The sequence below is a fragment of the Myotis daubentonii genome, chromosome 9 (assembly GCF_963259705.1).
Source record: "Myotis daubentonii chromosome 9, mMyoDau2.1, whole genome shotgun sequence".
Taxonomy (NCBI): Eukaryota; Metazoa; Chordata; class Mammalia; order Chiroptera; family Vespertilionidae; genus Myotis; species Myotis daubentonii.
Genome location: NC_081848.1, coordinates 48,327,978 through 48,343,702, shown reverse-complemented (window position 1 = coordinate 48,343,702; position 15,725 = coordinate 48,327,978). Strand labels below are relative to the sequence as shown.

At 38.2% G+C, this 15,725-nt stretch overlaps 1 protein-coding gene across 2 annotated transcripts in view; it reads left to right on the top strand.

Annotated features, from left to right (window-relative positions):
- Positions 1-173: 173 nt before the first annotated feature.
- The window catches only part of DENND2B (DENN domain containing 2B), a 176,135-nt gene continuing 160,583 nt past the window's right edge, over positions 174-15,725 (top strand). For both annotated transcript variants that reach the window (XM_059708815.1, XM_059708811.1), the window contains exon 1: positions 174-192. The gene's annotated coding sequence lies outside the window, so the exon portion shown is untranslated. The remainder of the gene's footprint in view (positions 193-15,725) is intronic.

Below are 15,725 nucleotides of genomic sequence, written 5' to 3'. Positions count from 1 at the left end.
TCGATGTAACCTGCAGCCAGGGCGGCCGGTGGGCGCTGTCGGGGGAGACCCCTGGGCCTGGGGCCTGGCCCTTGGAAGTCATCTCCGCTGTTTAACGTGATGAATGAACTTGGTCCCAAGTCAGGTGGTCTCCTGTTGGGCTGAGAAATTGTGGGAATAAGACTCGTGCGTCCGGTTTCCTCTTTCTGCCAGGTCAATATTTTGGGATATCGCTACTTCTATTTGAAGAGATGGCTAGGACAGACGGAACAGTACGGCTGCCAAGGTGGCCTTTGGAGAAGGGAGTCTGGCCAGCGGGCTGTGGACGGGTGTGGGAACGGTCAGCCTTTAGAAGGCAGGTATTTCTGGCCCACAGCCAGAGGGCGCCTGAGTTGTGTAAGGCAGTGGTTCTCAACCTTCCTAATGCCGCGACCCTTTAATACAGTTCCTCATGTTGTGGTGACCCCCGATTTCATTGTTACAAATTGAACATAATTAAAGCATAGTGATTAATCACAAAACAATATGTAATTATATATGTGTTTTCCGATGGTCTTAGGCGACCCCTGTGAAAGGGTCGTTCCACCCCCAAAGGGGTCTCGACCCACAGGTTGAGAACCGCTAGTGTAGGGTAATCTTAATCCTCGAGTGGCAGCTTCCTCACCCTTCAAGTGGAAAGTACGGACTCACACATTTGTGTGAGTTAAACCCACCTTTTAAGAATAGTTGAACCACGTGCATGTAAGGAATTGTGCATTGTTACCTTCTACATCATTCCATTCGGATATTTGATAGATGCAGCCCAAGGCCTCGCTGTTAATTATTAGTGATTCCGCCCCGCGTGCAGCAAAGCATTGATGCTCAGAGGGACCACTTTAAGAGACACGGAAATCAAATGCTCACCTGGGCTTCTCAACCAATGGCTTCATTAGCAGTTCTGAGCTATACCACCTATGTATCAGGATTCATACGCATTTTTGCTCATTTTCTGCTTTCCTCTCAAAAAGTTGACAACTGGGTTTAAATTATGGCCCTGTCACTTTTGCTGTGTGATTCCGGGTAAACAAATTATTTAAATCCTTTGAACCTCACTTTTATCCATACTTGGGGATACCAATAGTACCAACCTATCTAGACTGTAAGCTTCTTGAAGGGACCATATTTGTCTTCTTTAAGGTGCATCTAGTATTTTATCTGTCACAGAAGGGGCTAAAAATAGCTATTGTGAATTGGGTTGCTGTGAGAATTCTGTGAAATAATTCCTGTAAAATGCTTAGCACAATGCCTTGCAAAGAATAGGTGCTTCATAAATTTAGTTAGAATTAATATGTACCAGGCACTGTCCTAGGAGTGTAGAGAATGGAAAATGGATCAGACTAAAGAAAAATAAGAAAAAACAAAACATAAAATCTGTAGTGTCGGGAACAAAATGTGACTTGTCATAAGATTGAAACAGATAAAGTGATATGAAGCCCAGAGGAGAAAGAGATTGTGTTTGGTTGGGGGGATCAAAGAAGGCTTTGTGGAGAAGGAATTATTTCACATAGACCTTGAAGGATGGCCTAGGAATTAATGAGAAAGGGGGTAGCTGAGATACCTATTAACTGCTTTTCTAATGAATGTGGTTAGGGATGAGATCATTTTTTTATTATTATTATTACTTATGGACTTCAAGATCCTGGCGCCATAAATTTTAGCTCTGTCTGTGTAACCATGAACAGGTTACTTAACTGTTGTATATCTCAGTTTTGTTATCTATAAAATGGGAATGATAGTAAATTCCTCATAGGGTTGTTGTGCAAATCAAATAAGTTAATAATTGTAAAGTGTGTTGAATAGTATTTGGCATAAAGTAAGTGCTCAATGAGTATTAGCTAGCATTATTAACTTAATCAGACTGCGTGCTGGCTCCCAGTATGCCCTCACATGATTCTACAGCCATATCTCACCTCACTTGGCTCTTCCTCAGGATTCTATTGCTACCTACTTACCCTATTTTGGTTCAGTTGAAGCATTACTTCCTTGTCAAAGCAACTCTTTGAAATCTTCTTCAGTTATTCCTGAGTTGCCATCTCTGTTTCCGTAGCTATAAAAAATATATACATTGTGGTACTTACTTCGCTTGATCTGATTTAAATTATATGTACTTGTAATTCATTGTCTCTCAACAACTATGGACTCCTCAAAGGCAGAAACTGTACCCTAGGTGTCCCTAAATATCCAGGGCCTGTTAATTAGTGGGTATACGATAGACATTGTTGAATAGACTGATTTAATTTTTAATTTAAATAGATCCCTGTTAAGGGGAAAAAAGGAGACATATGTAATACTTTCAACAATAAAGAATAAAAAAATAGACCCATTAGGCCAGATAAGTGTTGGCTATAAAAAAATAAAATCTACCTACATGCACTTTAAAGAATGTAATGAATATTCAGTTATAACTAATTTTCCCAGAATTTAATATTTAGAAATATGTAGGAAAGGAGATGCTTAGAATGAAATCAAAGCCTAAAAACTGACACCAAATTTTGGCATTTATTTTTATATTTATAAGTATATTTACATATGCATACATCTATATATATAAAAGGCTAATATGCTAAGTGTCTGACTGTTCGACTGTTAGCTATGATGCGCACTGACCACCAGGGGGCAGACACTCAATGCACAGGCATGGAAACATGGAACAGACTGATGAATCTCAGAGGGGAGAGGGCAGGGGAGAGGGTGGGAAGAGATTAACACGTTATGTGCCAAGCCTGTTTTGTCTTCCTTTCCATTTAGCCCGCGATATCCGATTTCACCGATATGCTGGCAGCACCAGTGACTGACCAGTCCGGATGGAAAGTGTAGTGTCAGTCACCAGTGACTGACATGGTGCTTAATGTGTTAACCAAAGATCTTATATGCATACTAGAGGCCCGGTGCACGAATTCATGCACTGGTAGGGCCCCTCGTCCTGGCCTGTGGGAACCGGGCTGAAACAGGCAATCTGACTTCCCTCATGAGGTCCCGGATTTCAGAGGGCGCATGCCAGGCCGAGGGACCCCACCAGTGCTTGCACAGGGCCTCTAGTGGCTTTATAATTTCAAGATTTATACTGTAAACCACAGATTGAGAGAGTCATTTTTTTTCTTTTTAAAAATTGAGTGGAAATAAGATTGATGGAACATGACCTACCATCGGGGCCCATGCTGGTCAAACACATCCAAGCCAGGTACTTGAGAAAGCCAGCAGTGAGACTTGGAAATGGAGCAGAAAGTAGAGGAAGGGCAAATGCTCAGGAATGTGCCTGATTATCAACAGAGAGAGCAACTGTTGGTGTTAGTCTTTCATGATTTCTCACTTCATGAGGGTAAATTCATTACAGAGAACACATAGAAGTTACATGTTTTGGGGGCTAGATGAGTTGGAGGAAGTCTTTATTCCTGAGAGCTGAGGAAGGAGATTGGTGCTGTATATTTTGGGGACATTTTAAGGAGAAAAAAACAAGTCTAGTGAAGCACAATGTAAATTATTTTTTTGTCTGTGTGAAGGGAGCAAAAAAAGGGTTAAAAACTTAGGATGCAAAAGTGGGTATCATGCCTGAGTTAGACAATGATTTATACTGTACATACCAGAGAATGTATAAATTATCTCATTTGACAGGTGGTATTTTTATTTCTTCAGAAGACTTAGGAGCTTTAGGATTATTACAGCTTTGTAAAGTAGTATTATAGTATGAGTCATCAGATCATTCATTTTGCCTGATTACATCAACTCATTGGGTTATTGGGGAATGAAAGAAACTTATGATCAAAATTGCCAACTTGATTATATAGATCAGTGGTTCTCAACCTTCCTAATGCTGCGACCCTTTAATACAGTTCCTCATGTTGTGGTGACCCCCAACCATAAAATTATTTTCGTTGCTACTTCATAACTGTAATTTTGCTATTGTTATGAATCGTAATGTAAATATCTGATATGCAGGATGTATTTTCATTGTTACAAATTGAACATAATTAAAGCATAGTGATTAATCACAAAAACAATATGTAATTATATATGTGTTTTCCGATGGTCTTAGGCGACCCCTGTGAAAGGGTCGTTTGACCCCCAAAAGGGTTGCAACCCACAGGTTGAGAACTGCTGATATAGATTAAAGGAAATGAATCAAACTTCTGAGAATTAGCTTTCACAACCTTTTAAAATTTACTGGAGGTTGAAAAATAGGTTGCAGAGCAGGAATGATTAGGGATAAGTTTTGTCACTTTAAAAACTATCAGAGATTGAAGGAATAGTAATTTGGAAGATATACATAGTTAGAATTCATGTAGAGTTTTTAAAAATACGTTTTTTATTTCAGAGAAAGGGAGAGAGAGAGAGAGATAGAAACATCAATGATGAGAAAGCATCATTGATCAGCTGCCTCCTGTATACCTCCTACTGGGGATCAAGCCTGAAACCTGAAACCTGAAACCCAAAACCCCCACATGTGCCTTGACCAGGAATGGGACTGTGACTTGCTGGTTCATGGGTCAACGCTCAACCACTGACGCACCAGCTGGGCCATGTAGAGTTTCTTAAAAACTACTTTATTGAGGTATAATTTACATATAAAATTCATCTGTTTTAAGTATACAATTCAGTAATTTTTAGTAAATTTACAGAATTGTGCAAATATCACCACTATGCAGTTTGAGAACATTTTCATGAGCTGAAAAAAATTCCTAGAGCCCTCCGTATGCAGTCAGTCTCAGCTCCCACTGCTAGACCCAGACAACCACTTTCCTGGACAAGTCATATAAATGTATCATATGGATGAATGTGACTTTTTTGTTTGGCTGGTATGTCTCAGTTGGTTGAATGTCAACCCATACACCAAAAGGTTGCCAGTTCGATTCCCAGTCAGGGCACATGCCTGGGATTCGGACCAATGCCCAGTAGGGGGCATGTAGGAGGCAGCCAATCGATGTTTCTCTCTTCCTCTCCTTTCCTCTCTCTAAAATCATAAAAACATATTTAAAAAAAAAACAAAAAAAATGTTGGTATACTTGATGGTGTCCCACAGGTCTCCGAAAGCATGTTCATTTTTCTTCATTTTCCTTTCTTTTCTCTAAAGTGGATAATCTCTATTGTTCTGTCTTCATGATCACTGATTCTTTTTTTTGTAATCTCAAATCTGTTTTCGAGCCTCTCTGGTAAATGTTCATTTTTGTTATTGTACTTACTCTGGCATTTCTGTGTTTTGTTTTGTAATCTCTATCTTTTTTTTATTTTTTATTTTTTTAATATATATTTTTTATTGATTTTTTACAGAGAGGAAGGAAGAGGGATAGAGAGTTAGAAACATCGATCAGCTGCCTCTTGCACACCCCCTACTGGGGATGTGCCCGCAACCAAGGTACATGCCCCTGACTGGAATCGAACCTGGGACCCTTGAGTCCGCAGGCCAACGCTCTATCCACTGAGCCAAACCGGTTAGGGCAGTAATCTCTATCTTTTTATTGATATTCTCTATTGAGTTGTTATACTTTCCTTAAATTATTAAGGCTTATTTTTTCAGTTCTTTGAACATATTTATGATAGCTGCCTTGAAGTCTTTGTTAAATCTAACCTTTGGGCCCTCTTAGAGCTAGTTTCTATTAAATGCATTTTTTTTTTCTGTGTATGCGTTCTACTTTCTTTTTTGTATGTCTTATAATTTTTTTTATTGAAAACGGAACATTTTAGATCAGGGACCAAGAAACTTTTTCTATGAAGAGCTAGATAATAATTATTTCAGACTTTGTAAGCCATATAGTCTCTATTGTAACTACTTAACTCTGCTGTTGTGTGAAAACAGACAGATAATATGTAAATGGTGACTATAGACGTCTTCCAAAAAAAATTTATGTAAGAGACAGGCAGTGGGCCATAATTGGGCCATGGGCTGTTGTTTGCTGACCTCTATTTTAGATAATACAGCAACTCTGGATTCTGATCTGCTCCTCTCCCCAGAGATTGTTGGCTATTGTTTGTTAGTTTACTTGTTTAGTGATTTGCCTGAACTAATTCTGGAGTGTCTGTCTCCCTTGCAGTGTATAGCTACAGAGGTCTCACCTCAGTTTTTTTGTTCTCATTCTTGTTTTTATTTTTAAAGCCTGACTCCCTAGGGATTGTCAGCAGAGCTTAGTGGTCAGCTCATAATCAGTAAGAGGTTGTATTTAAATATTTTGAGCCTAGTTAGGCTTCTACTGCTTGCTGATTGGTCTGTGTATGGGTTGGGGAACACACGTAAAGTTCAGTTTAGTCTGCCATGACTTTTGTTTTCTGTGTGTGCAAGGCCTCACATTCAGCCTGTGTGTAACCTTGAACATGTGCGCACCTTCCAGATCACCAAGGATCTGTGAGAGCTTATCACGGCCCACCATGCCTGTCTTGTTCTTGGGAGCTCACTGTTGAATTTCTGGCTGGTCTGTTTCTTGGCCCAACTGGTGCTGCAATCTCAGCCAGCTGTGAGGTTGATTTTCCCCTTATTGTTTACCACTTGTTTTCTAAGGTCACTTGTTTCTGACAATATCCTGGGCGCCAAATCAAGCCATCAGTCACCCTCCAGCTGCAGAGCTGCTGGTTTTCACGTCTTGTCCTGTCCTGTCCTGATGGAACTACTTGCCATGAGGTTCCTGTGAGTTAAAAGTGAAGGACAGCCCTAACCAGTTTGGCTCAGTGGATAGAGCGTCAGCCTGCAGACTCAAGGGTCCCAGGTTCAATTCCGGTCAAGGGCATGTACCTTGGTTGCAGGCACATACCCAGTAGGGAGTGTGCAGGAGGCAGCTGATCGATGTTTCTAACTCTCTATTCCTCTCCCTTTCTCTCTGTAAAAAAAAAATCAAAATATATTTTTTTAAAAAAGTGAAGGGCAGATGATATAATTGTTCTATAGAATCTATAGGTATCATCACTTAAAATCCTGTGTGCCCTCTTCTCCTTATTGTGTTTATGATGCTAGAGTCAGTACATTTGTTTTGTAAGAAGCAGTAGAGGATAAAAAAAAGAGATGATAGTCTGTTTATCTAGGCGCTCCTAAAGCATTTCCTGCCAGGCAGTTGACATGTAGCCTTGGCACAATTTCAGGAAACTGTTTGCTTCTGTTTACCCCTTCCCTACAGCATCTCCTAGGAATTGAGATGAAGAATCTTCTTTAACTCTTTTACATTTTAGAAGCATCCTTTATATAGCACTTTAGAATCTGCTCTTTCTACTAGCATAATGAAAATTCTCATGACTTTAAAAGAAGAACACATCTGTTTTAGTAGTGTAATTTTCTAGAAGAAAAGTTAAAGCCTTAAAGTGAATTAACCCAATAAAATGTACTTAGAATATTCCTTCCCCATAAGATTGTTAAGTCTCTTTCAGAAAACTCAATGCAATTATATCTGAATATATAAAACTTGTTAATTATGGGATAATTGTTAACATTTCCAAAATCCTTCTTCACTAAGAAAAAGAATCCACCATTGAGTTTCTTCTGAAGAATGTGATCTACTTAATTTATAATACTTTTTTACATAATATTTTAGAAATATTTTGTGAAGTGAGAGAGATACTATATTTTAAAAAAATAACTCAAAATGTTTATTCTTTTTAGGGAGCTGATTTGTTTCTAAAAGTTTTTAATACTCAAAACTCATTAAAAGTTAGGAATGCAGAAGTATAATAGTTTTATTGTAATCCTAGAAACTGTGTTATTTTAATTAAGTCTAACTATATCTTTAAGGGAATGTGGTGGCAAATGTATTAATTTAAAGATGAGGAACTTGAGACACACAAAAATACAATAACTTGACATATATACTACAGTTAAACATGAGCAAAGTTAGATCCTCTCTGAATAAATAAACTAATAAATAACAAACTTCCTTTGTCCTGCCAGAGGGAGCTAAAAAAGGATTCTAAAATACTAGCCAGCAGAACTGCAGACAGCGATGGATGGGGAAGCAGGACCAGAAGCTGTGATGTGGCTGAAAGAATGGCATAGGAGCAGGTGAAAAGAATAAAGTTTGTGATCAGGCCTGGCCCAGGGATCTGGAGCCAGATACATGTTTCAGATTGCGAGCATATACATGACCCAAGATCAGAACACAGCCATGGATCAGAACCAGAATACCTCTGAATGGCAAGGATCAGGGCAAGTAACAGATCAGAGAATATGGATATAGAAGATTGGCCTGCAAACACCCATGGGGTGGGTAGATGGGGTATGATGAGCACATGTTGGGAGTTTGGAATCTCAAACTTAAGGTCTGCTGCTAGAGTCTGGCCCCTTAACACTTCTGTGCAACATAGGTCTATGGGACATCCTTGCCCCTCTGTAATTTACAAGGTTTCATACTTAATTGGAAGATGTGACCATGCCTTCGCACAACTGATACCGAGGGCTTATGCACTGAGACGAATGACTCCCTGCCTCAAGGGAATCAGAAGTCACTATAGCTTGCGGACTCTGGAGAGTTCTGGCTCAGAGGCTGGAGGTGTAAGGGCAAAAAGATGCAGCAGACCCAGGGCCAGCACTGGCACCATTCATAGTTATCTTTCTCTTGTGAATTGGTGCCTTTGGTCCCTTCCCTGACTGCTTATCTCTGTCTTGAAAACCATGTTGATTCTTGGACTGCCTGGCCTGTAACCCTCGCATCACTGAGTGACTGACAGTCCTGTGAATATGCACCACCTTTATGTTTAGGACTCCAGCTACATAGTCTAGAGAAAGTAAAGGATAGGAAATGCAGAGCCAGGGTGAGACAAGTAGAATAATTGGGACAATCCTTTCTGTTAATAGGAAACGAGTATCTCTGTTCTCTTAGGGATGGAGCTCATCTCCACGCTCACTGACTTGCCTGCCATGGAGTGGGCCCTAACAAATATTGGCTAATATTGAATTGTGGGGTCTGTAAGTGATGGAAGCACCTGAGGGGGGAGAAGGAGTGAGGGAGTAACCCCTGACACAGGAACAGGCTGAATGCAGCTTTCAGATGTGAGAAAGATGGAACTGTATTGCTATACAGAAATGTCCTAGAAATAAACTCAGGCACAAAGAAATAACTGACATATCGAAGGCTATAGAACCATTCAGGGCAGGACTGGAAATTAACTGAGTTTTTTCGTTCCTAGATTTATGCTGTGCACACTAAACAAATGGTTTGTAAAGAATCAAAACAGTGCTTAGGCAAGCAAAAAAAAATTTTTAATTAATATAAAGTTTGAGTAAGTGAAATTTTGAAGATGATGGAATCTAATTGATAACTTCCTTAATGTTTAACCTGTAGATAATCTTCCCTTTTAAAGTGCTCATTACAGTAGTGATTATGTAGAGAAAAAGCCCGTGATGAAAATGTGGTATAAAATTGTGTTCTTTGTTCAGCAAGTTAAAACAAGCTGCTCTGTAAGCAATTATTATCTTCATCAAAATTCCTAGCTCTAATGTTTTGGCTTCATTGGCCCAGCACGTATGCCTTCTCAAACAATTGGATGGATTTAAAACACTTAGGAGATGTTTGTGTTTATATTTTAACATAGCATCAATTCAACAGTAAAAAGAAATAACACACACATAAGATTTGGCATTAGGGCATAGTTTTAAAAAGAAAATCAAACCCAAACTGAAGTAAACAAAAAACCCACAAAAATGCTTACATCTCTGCATACGAATGAACATTCTTTATTCAGCCTTGTGATGTCCTTAGTAGCAGTGCCCCAGTTAGGGTTCATGAGTGATCTTCCTTACTCTTCACTCACTTGATATTTCTGAAAAGAAGTTACCCGAGTGGCTGAATACCCATTACTAACGTTTTTATATTGGTGATACATTCTAAAGGTATATCTTTTTGCCCTTTTTGTTTTATTTTTGGTTATTCCAAACAGCAACAAAAATGTGTTCAAGCATTTGTGTGTGTGTGTGTGTGTGTGTGTGTGTGTGTGTGTGTGTGTGTTCGGCATTTTAAGGAAACTGTTGAGGTGCCTGTTTGGGTGAGCAGATAATTTAAAAGTGATTAGCTATTTAATTTCTGAATGTGTACATGTGTAAGTGACTATGAAGAATGTGCCTTTGGATAAGACTGGAAATGTTTGGTTAAAAAATAATAATCTTTGCCCTAAGCAGTTTGGCTCAGTGGATAGAGCGTCAGCCTGCGAACTGAAAGGTTCCAGGTTTGATTTCAGTCAATGGCATGTACCTTGGTTGCAGGCACATCCCCAGTAGAGGGTGTGCAGGAGGCAGCTGATCGATGTTTCTCTCTCATCGGTGTTTCTAACTCTCTGTCCCTCTCCCTTCCTCTCTGTAAAAAGTCAATACTATATAATAATAGTAATAATAATAATAATAATAATAATAATCTTTTAAGATGAAAAATATCTACTTGTTTATTCTTAAAGTCATGTAACTTTTTTTTCTAGAGGGCTAGGTTTCTGGTTAGATTCTTTGCTTATTTAATGATTACATAGTAATTGTTTATACTGTATATTTAGTTGAAAATACTGTAATTCAACAGCTATTTATTGAGTAATTGCCATTTGCTAAATGTTGAAGATGGATACATCTTCCAGAGGTGCACATTCTAGCAGAGTCAACAGATTGGGTCACGGTGAACAGTAGTTGTGAACAGGTGTTATGGGCTATGAACTCTGTCTTGGTTCAAAGAGGGGGAGTAATACATTCAGCCTGGATGTAGGAAGAAGACATAGAAGGCTTTACTGAAGAGGTAACATCTGAGTTGGGTCTGTCAAAGTTGTTAACTTTCTTGATATTTTCTGGGAATGACAAGTTATTTATGAGATTGGAGCATAGACTGCCTGAAGCCAGCAATAATATGAAAAATTTGGGATGTCTTTGGTACATCCAGGCGCAAATATCCACCAAATAGATGGAAGTTCAGATCTGGAACTCAAGAGAAAAGGTTGGAGCTAGAGATAATAGTTTGGAAATATCAGCATATTTCATTCAAACCATGCAAACAGATAAGATGCCTAGGGAGAGGCTATGTAGAAAAGACCCAAAAGAAAATCTTCCAACCAAAGGGTATGTAAAAGAAGAGGTAGTAATGAAGGATATTGGAAAATAGTGGTCGTAGAGGTAGGAGAAGGTGTTGATAGTAATGCTGGGACTAGAGAATGTCAAGAAGGAAGCTCAAGATGCTATAGAAAACAGGAACAATCAGAACAAGAAAGAGCATTTGGAAAGTAAAAATATAAAATAGTTGAAATAAAAATATTGAAGAGTTAGAAGGAAAAACTTACAAAATTCCCCATAAGGTAGAACAAAAAGACAATGAGATAGACAAAGAGATCCATCTAGGGGGTTCAACATATAAATAATAGGAGTTGTAGAAGAAGAAATGAAAGAAAATGCAGGGGATGAAATTTATTTTAAAAACAATACAGGAGGATTTATTGGCACTAAAGGACATGAGCCTCCACGTTAAAAAGGCTCACCATGTGCCGTAAACCAGTGTTTTAAAAAGTACCAAGGCACATCATCATGAAATTTCAGAAAAGATTCTACAAACTTCCAGAGACCAAAAAAGCATATTCCTCAGCTGCAGTATTAAAAAGTATATTAGCAGTGGGGCAACACCTTCTAAAATCTGAATGAAAAAAAATTTTTTTTTTAACCTAGAATTCTTGACAAGGTCAAACAGTTCAGGGGGATCATAGTTTGAAATCATTTTCAGTCTTGCAAAGTAGTAAAATATTCACTTCCTACACACCCTTTCTCAGAAAACAGCTGGAGGAGGCACTCACAAAAATTAGGAGGTAGAAAAAGAAGACATGAAATGCAGGCAATACAACAAGGTAGAGATTATTCTCCCCAAGGAATAGGCATGCTTCTGGGACAGGAGACAGGGAGGAAAGAAGGTGCATTTTGACACAATACAGGAACTTAGAGTCACACCTCTGTTTTCTCAGTGGCTACCTGCTGGCAGTAGTTAGAAGTCTTGAAAATAGGCTTAGAACAGTTGCTGTGGGGAGCAAAAAGAGGATCTAAATCACTAAGAATAAGTAAAAGGACTGTTGGGCAATATTTAGTGTTGGGCGGAGGTTTGTAGTGAAGCCTGTCAGTTTCTTTTGCACCTTGTAGTAGGGTTTCAGAAATGATAAAGGTGCTTTTTCTATCAGTCACTTCGATTCTATTTATCAGAGATTAAAAAAAACCTTTTTCTTGAGATGCTCTGAAGATTTGCTTTTGCAACACAAACTGAATTATGGTCAGCAGAGGATCTATTTCTTTATGGTATTAGAATCTCTATGCTGGAAAGCTGAGGCTCTTAGCAGTTGCATTTAATAAATCATATTTGGTAGTATTCCCTCCCTCCCCCCCCACACACATGAAGTTTAGAGTGAAAGCTTCCAGTGCATCTATAGCCTAGACTTTTTGAACCCTTAAGTCTTGGCTCTTCAAGTCTTGATGAATGGAAAGTTGGCTGATGAGTTAGATACTCAGGAGGAAGGAACTAAGGACAGAATGGAATGCTAGTATCCCAAAGGAGAAGAAAAGAGGAAAGAAAGGAGGAAATGAGATAGTAGATGTTAAGTGCTGGGAAGAGCCTGGCCTTTCAGGAGACTGAGGATGGCTCTGTCCTCTGGCCCCAGTGTGTCAACCATGTTTCCTAGCATTCCAGAAATGTTAGGGCGGGCTACCACTTAGCAATAAAGTAGATGCATGCACACTGCCACTCCCCAGAGTGTACTGGTGTATACATTTTTACAGTCATAACTATGACTATACTAATATGAGTAACCTTTTCACAGTTTACTATTTTAATAACTCCCTAAGCATTTATGATTCCATTTGTTAAGAAAATAGTTAAATTGTACTGTTTATTTGAATCTATTATGCATGTAAATTTGGTCATCTCTGAACTAGACATGTCCCTTAGAGATTCTGATTCATAATATCTAAAGATATCCTGGACCAGAGAATTGCCTTTTGAAAAGCTCCTCAGATGACTTTTTTTTTCCCAAGAGGACAAATATTTTATTCTTTATAGAAATATAAAGGAATTGGAAGATGACTACAGTTCTCTGGTGATTTCTAGCATGCACCAAAGGTTGAGGACTACCTTTGTTTCTAATTTGCTCTGCACGTTGCATCCAGAATTATTTTTCTCAAGTGCACATCATGTCACTTTTTTTCCTTGAAAATATTGTCTTTCACACCCTTCAGAATAAAATTAAAATTTCTTAATATCACTTTCATGGCCTTTCTAGATCTGACCCTTATATCGGTCAGAGTAGGCTTAGCTTATGATGCAATAACATCCCTTAAGATTTCAATGGCTTAAAACAACAAACGCATATTTCTTATTCATGCAGTATGTCCGGCATGGCTCAGTAGGGAGATGCTAGTTTATTCAGGGACAGTCTGCTCCATTGACTCGATGGCTTTGGATCCATGTGGCAGAGAAGAGAAGAATGGACATCTCTCACCAGTTCTTCAATACTTTGACCAGGAAGTGACATCTATTCATTCCGCTCACAGCCTGTTGTCCAGAAGAGTCACATGGCCCGGCCCAACTGCAGGATGACTGCAACATATAAACTTCTGGGGCTTGGGATGGATATTAGCAAGCACTAGTAGTATTTACCACAGGCCCATAATCCACCTTTTCAAAAAAAAATTTGAGGTGAAATTCATACAACATAAAAATCATTTAAAAATGTATAATTCAGTGGCATTAATTACATTCAAAATGTTATGCAGCTATCACTTCTATGTAGTTTCAATACATTTTCATCACCCCAAAAGGAGATCCCATGCCCATTTCTTCCTCCCTCTGGCCTCTGGCCATCACTAATCTTTCTTTTTGTGTAGGGTTACCTATTTGGATAGTTGAAATAAGTGGAATCATACAACATTTGACCATTGCCTGGCTTCTTTCACTTACAGAATATTTTCAGTGCTCATCACACTGCAGCATGTATCAGTACTTTATTCTTTTTGTGGCCAGATAATATTCTATTATGTACCATAAATACTAGAGGCTTGATGCACAAAATTCGTGCAAGAGTAGGCCTTCCTTCCCCCGGCTGCCGGCACTGGCTTCCCTCGCAGCCCTGGCTTCGTCCAGAAGGTCGTCTGGAAGGATGTCTGGTCTAATGAGCATATCATGCTTTTATTATTATTATAGATAACTACATTTTATTCATCCATTCATCTGTTGATGGATATTGGGTTGTTTCTACCTTTTTGTTATTGTGAATAGTGCAGCTATGGATGTTTGTGTACACTATCTGAACACCTATTTTCCGTCTTTGGGGTATACACCTAGGAGTAGAATTGCTGGGTTACATGGTAATTCTATGTTGGACCTGAAGAACGGCCAAACTATTTTCTACCTTTTTAGCCTCTGTTACTCTAGTCAGAGGAGGACCAGTCATTGTTCTTAAAGCTGGTATTTCACTTTCACAGCTCAGGCAATTCCTTTGGTTCTGAATGATCTCCCCTCCTATTTATTGAAATAGAAATTCTAACAATCATTTAAGTTCAGTTTCAAGTCTCTTTCCCTGAGTTCTCAGTAAGAATCACTACTGCTTCTGCAAATTCCTATATTTCCTCCTCTTTATTTCTTTTATTCCACCTATTTTACTCTGACTTGTTTATATGTACCTTCCTCACTAGTTTTTAAATTTGCTTATAGGACTTATTTCTCCTTTACTTCCAGTGATGTAAAAAACAGTTCTTTTGCAGATATTTAATACATGCTTGAAACTAATATTGTATGCCAAGTATAATTGAAAAATAAAAATTACTTTAAAAAATAAATACTTATTTTGTGAATAAAGAAATAAATTCATAGCTACAGATATATAATCATTTTCTTATTTGCTTGCTATAGGTTCATTTTTTGTTTTTGCAATCCTAGAAAATGACTAGAAGACATTAATTCTTATAGTTATTATTTCAGGGATGCTTGAACAAAATTCAGTAAACTTGGTCATGAGGGATAAATCATTCTTGAATCTAGAGATGTTTGATTGATACCACTGGAACAATGATTGGTAACCAGTTTCAAATCTGTAAATTTTTAGACTTTAATTTCTTCCAATCTAAAATTATCTTCAAGCCCATGAGAGAAGGAAAAGGGGTTGTTCAGCAAGACGAACAAGTGAGGAGACCTTCCAGGCTTAGCTTTTTTGAGTCTGCTCTTGTCTCCTATCCATTTAAAGAGCACCTGACATCTCATTTTCTCCCAGGTCCAGCCCACCCAGCATCATCAGTCAAGTACTTTCCTTAAATAAATAGAAAATAGCCTGGTATTTGGAATAACTCCCCCCCCCCAACAACAACAACATTAGAGAGCAATAAAATAAATGCACATAGGTCAGACTGAATCTTTTTTAAGCTGGTTATAGAAAAAGAACCTTGATTTTATGTATTGTATCTTTTATGCACTTTGGCAGGGGAGAGTGAAAGGCATCATTACATGATATTCAGGCAAGGTAATAGATTCTACTATGAAAAGGGGGATAAGTTAAGCAGTTATCTTTTAAAACTAACATTTATGATTTTGTTAAAATGCCAATTATAATACTTTATAATAACTGAAGTCCAAATGAGATTTACCATCCTGACAAAATTAATGTATATTTTAAAGGGTATGGCTCTAGGGTGTTTATTTTATTTATTTTTTACAATATACAAAATAAATCTATTATCAGATTATAGATACAAAATAGTTTGCCATTTACATGCAATAAACATTAATATTTCAAGAACGATTTTAAAT